Source organism: Chiloscyllium plagiosum, chromosome 30 (assembly GCF_004010195.1).
Source record: "Chiloscyllium plagiosum isolate BGI_BamShark_2017 chromosome 30, ASM401019v2, whole genome shotgun sequence".
NCBI classification, from domain to species: Eukaryota; Metazoa; Chordata; class Chondrichthyes; order Orectolobiformes; family Hemiscylliidae; genus Chiloscyllium; species Chiloscyllium plagiosum.
The window spans coordinates 7,108,725-7,113,622 of NC_057739.1; the positions used below are offsets into that span (position 1 = coordinate 7,108,725).

Sequence of the window (4,898 nt, forward strand, 5' to 3'; positions counted from 1 at the left end):
TTCGACTGGGACAACATTACTATTATAGGACAAGCCAAACAGAGAACAGCCAGGGAATTCCTAGAGGCATGGCACTCATCCACAGATTCAATCAATAAGCACATCGACCTGGACCCAATATACCAGCCACTGCAGCAGACAGCTGGAACTGACAACCGGAAGCGGCAGATTCAAACCACTATAAATGCCAGAGGAAAGATCACAGAAGCGCTTCACAGGAGGCTCCCAAGCACTGAGGACGTCACCTAGACAGGGGACGAAACGTCTGCAACACAAATTCCCAGCTCGGCGAACAGAACCTCAACAACGAGCACCCGAGCTACAAATCTTCGCACAAATCTTCGCACCTTATCTCATTTCTCTATTTTCTATTGGCTAGCTAAGCCGCTAACTGGACTAATCTATTACCTCCAACACCACGGGCTTTCTTTCATTCATGGGGTGTGGGTGTTGCTGACTGGGCCAGTATTTATTGCCCATCTCTAGTTGCCCTTGATAGGGTGGGCTTGAGCTGCTTTCTTGAGCTGCTGCAGTTTATATGCTGTGGGTTGACCTTAGGGAAGCCATTCCAGGATCTTGACCCAGCGACAGTGAAGGAACTGCAATATATTTCCAAGTCAGAATGGTCTGGAGGGGATCTTGCAGATGGCAATCTGCAAGATCCAGGGATACACTCAAAGTCTCACTGGGGAAATGTGGCGTTCCCACAGACACCTGGGAATCACTGGCCCGAGACCATCCCAAAGTGGAGGAAGAGCATCCGGGAAGGTGTCGAGCGCCTCAGGACTTGATGTTGGGAAAAAATGGAAGCCAGAAAAAAAACAGCATAAGGAGTACGCTGCCATAGCAACGCCCCACCCACGCCTTCCCATGACCACCTTCTGCTCCAAGTATAACAGAGCCTGCAGTAACCGTATCAGTCTGTACAGCCACCTACAGACCACCCTGAGAGGGGAAGAGAGTCATCCTTGTCTGCAAGGGGCTGCCGATATTATGATTAAAATCATTTACATTTATCCATGTGGACGTTAACCATAAAAAACTCTATTGCAGCTAACGGAAAAGGATACTCCTAAGTGAGGCATGGAGACAGCACACACATACTATTAATTAAATCAGTGCACAACACAGACAACAAAATATATAAACCTTAGTTTAATCACCACAGTCAGACCTGGAAAGCCATGTGATAACATCAGACTTGGGTTTGAAAATAAAATGCTAATTACAGAAGCAATATTAGAACAATCCAACTGGTAAGAATGGGAAAGATCTTTATCACACAAAAAACTATTTGAATTCAAGCCATTTGTAAACACAGAGAAATGAAACATTTTCACTAAGAAAACCATTAACAGAGATTTCCTTTAAGATTGAAAGAGTAAGTGAGAGATGGGAGAGAACAGCATAAAGCATCACAATTGAATTGGCCAGATAAAAGTTCGCAACTTATCCTCTGCTTTAGTGGAGCAGTTTATTTTCTGAAGAGAAACCCCTGGACCTTTAAAATATATGAGGCCTTCATAGCGTAGCAAAAACTTATTAAAGTTAAATAGGCTATTTGGAAGATGGAAGCATTCTCAAACAGTTCCTTCTCCTGGTTATCTACATTTTATACATCCAAATTAAATGTCTGTGAAATTAGGTAGCTTGAACTTATCATATAGAAGTGTAGTTCTGAATATGAGTTAAAAACCATTAAACAGTTCATGCCCATCCATCTCTGTAACCACTCCCTGTAATATCCTAGGATTCAATCCATCAGGTCCAGGAACATTTAGCCTTTAGCCCCATTAGTTTCCAAGGTGCTTGTTTCTCTAGTGATAGCCATTGTGTTGGTTTCCTTCCTCACTTTTGCCCCTTGCTTATTTAATATTTATAGAATGCTATTAATGTCTTCTAATGTAAAGATTGATGCAAAGTATTTAACTCCTGTTGTCTTCTGGTTCTCCATCATTATTTATCCAAATGCATTCTCTAACGGGCCTGTACTACTCAGGCCTTTCTCTGCCCTTTTAGATTTTTAAAGAAGCGATTGCTGTCTGTTTTTATATTACTTCCTGGTTTATCCTCGACAGAGGAACCTCGGTTATCCAAAGGGCTCAGGCCGGGTGTATTTCATTCGGTTAATCGAATTCTGGATAATCAAATGCTGGATAACATAGTTTAGCCAAGCATCGGGACCTTGCGATCTTGCCGGATAATCCGATAATCGAATGCTGGATAAATGACATTCCTCTATATTTCCTTGCCCTTTTTTTTGGTCATAATTTGTTTTTGTTTTTAAAACCTTCCCAAACCTTTTGGCATATCACCAATCTTCATCACATTTTATTTTTCTTTTCTTTAATTTAATACTATTCTTAACTTCTTTGGTTAACCATGGTTAATTTATCCCCATCCTTCTTCCCCACTGGGGGATAACTTTGTTGTGAGTCATGAACTGTTCTCTTAAATTTCTGCCATTGCTCCTCAATCAGCTATGCTGCTTAACCCTTTGCCCAGTGTTGCCTTCATTACTTGGTAACACCCTTAATTAAACTTAGCACAGTGGTTTCTGAGCTGAGTTTCTCACTCTCAAATTAAATGCTAAATTCAACCAAATTATCGTCACTGTTTTCCTGGGGATCTTTTACTCTGAGATTATTAATTAAACCTGTCTCATTACATGGTACCATATTCAAAATAGCTTAATTTCTGGTTAGATCTATAAATATTGTTCTAGGAAGTTATCCTAAATATACTCTATGCCTTCTCTATCATGGAAACCTCTGCTAATTTAGTTTTCCCAATCTACATGAAGGTTAAGGTCACCCGTGATTAATGTGTGACTTTTTTTTAATGGACCCTCATTGTCTCAAGGGTTTATTTTCCCTGCCCTGCAGTAAAGTTTTTGTTCGGGGGTCTGTAGCCTGCTCCCACCACCCTCGTTAATTCTTATCTTCACCCAAATGGATTCTACATCACCCAGTCCAAGATCTTTTCTTGCTATTGTACTTGTTCTGTTTTGTACCAACAAAACTAACCTCCCCACTTCCTACCTGGCCTTATATATCCCTGAATATTAGTTCCCAGCTTTAATCTTGTAACCGTTCCCTCCATACGGTATAACTACATACCCATTGGCATTTACCTGCACCATTGCTTCATTTATTTTGCTCTGCGTATGGTATTTATTTAAATAATGAGCTATTAACTTTGCTTTTTTACCATTTCATCCCTCTCTGATCCTATTTGCTATTTCTTTTTAATGTCTGTATGCTTTGCCCCTTCTCAATCCACGCTGGATATAAAGGTTGCGATATCATTTTCTTTTATTAAGTTCAAAATCTCGCGTCCATTATTCTGGACATGTACCTGTGTATATTAATCATGCACTACGTCCAAAATTTTAGCATTCTTTTTAAAATCCAACTCGTATTTGAATGAGTCAGCACAAACTCCTTAGGGAATTTATTCCATAAATTAACACACATTAATTGAAATTGTTTCTGCAGATTAGTATTGAATTTGAGCACAGCTGAGCCCTCTTATTCTGCTGTTCTGGACAAGGTGACACATCTAGTCCCTTTACAACCCTATAAACAGCAACTGGGTGACCTCTCGACTTGCTCTTTTCTAATGAAAAAGCACTCATATTTACATAAGTACTCTTCATAATTGAATGACCTGACCTTCTCAGTCATTCTGCCGTCCATGCCTTCTCAGTCACTGTGACATTATTGGTCCATGGTAATCAGTGTTCTAAGTATCGTCGTGCCACTTATTTATAAACTGGCAGGATTCCCTCACGACTCTGGCTCACTGTTGCCTGGTTAAATATCCCATTAGATCGCAGCATCTGATTTGCTTTACTTCCACCCACCGAACCTCATTGCGACGGCTTGAATTCATTATCAGTTTAGGCTTCCAGATCTCTTCCATTTTCCAGATCCATTATCTCTCTCACTTTATTCAAGGAAATTGGAATTTTGTCCTGATCATAAAGCAGGTGGCAATTCTCTTTGTTAAATACCATCTGCTACTTCTCTGTTTGATTGGATAATCTACTTGAAAATACCTGAAACTTATCCAGGTCAGTTTTGCCATCTGCAGCCTGGATTAACTCGTTATTGTTATCTCAAAAAAAAGTAACTGCTGTGCTCATGTCTCTTAGATCCAGATAATTTACAAAGCCGTGAAAGAAAAGAGGTCTCAAAGCAGCTCCCAGACTGCTGGCAATCCCTGTATCAGTAATCTCTGGTCTCCACTGTTTACCTTCCTTATTGCTTGCAGATATTTCCTTTAATTCTTACCTGCTTACTTTTTACAGAGAAGTAGATCTTTGTTATTGCTATCCTGACCAAGTTCCCTCAAGTCACATTCTCAAACACATCCAATATATTTGATTGGTAGATCAAACCCTTCAGGAAATTAAATGGGCTTTGATTAATCATTTTCATTCTTACTTATTCCAAGTTCTTAATCTTAATAAGAGTTTCCGTTGCTTTACCTAGCATGAGTGTCAAAATCATTGCTCTGTGGCTTGCTGCATAATTTTGGTAACCTTTTATTGAAGTTAGGAATGACATCTTTTTTTATTTGATTTTGATTTGATTTATTCTTGTCACATGTACCTAGGTACAGTGAAAAGTTTTGTTTTGCATACAGTACAGGCAGATCATACCATAGAAAGTGCATAAGGGCAATAGAATAGAATGGGGAATACAATGTTACAGCTGTAGAGAAGGTACACTCAGTGCGAGATCAAATTAAATTTGAAATTTGAGAGGTTCATTCAGAAGACTAATAACAGCGGAGAGGAAGCTGTTCTTGAATCTTTCCTTTGGTATTTAGTGAATTCCAGAAGAGGAACTAAAGGTTTCCCGCAGCTTTGTTTTTTCCCTTTATTCATTCAC

At 39.6% G+C, this 4,898-nt stretch overlaps 1 protein-coding gene across 1 annotated transcript in view; it reads left to right on the plus strand.

Moving 5' to 3' along the window:
- The window catches only part of zmynd19 (zinc finger, MYND-type containing 19), a 32,711-nt gene that overhangs the window by 18,287 nt on the left and 9,526 nt on the right, over positions 1-4,898 (plus strand). The window contains exons 3-4 of the mRNA XM_043719895.1: positions 669-673; positions 3,198-3,201. The gene's annotated coding sequence lies outside the window, so the exon portion shown is untranslated. The remainder of the gene's footprint in view (positions 1-668; positions 674-3,197; positions 3,202-4,898) is intronic.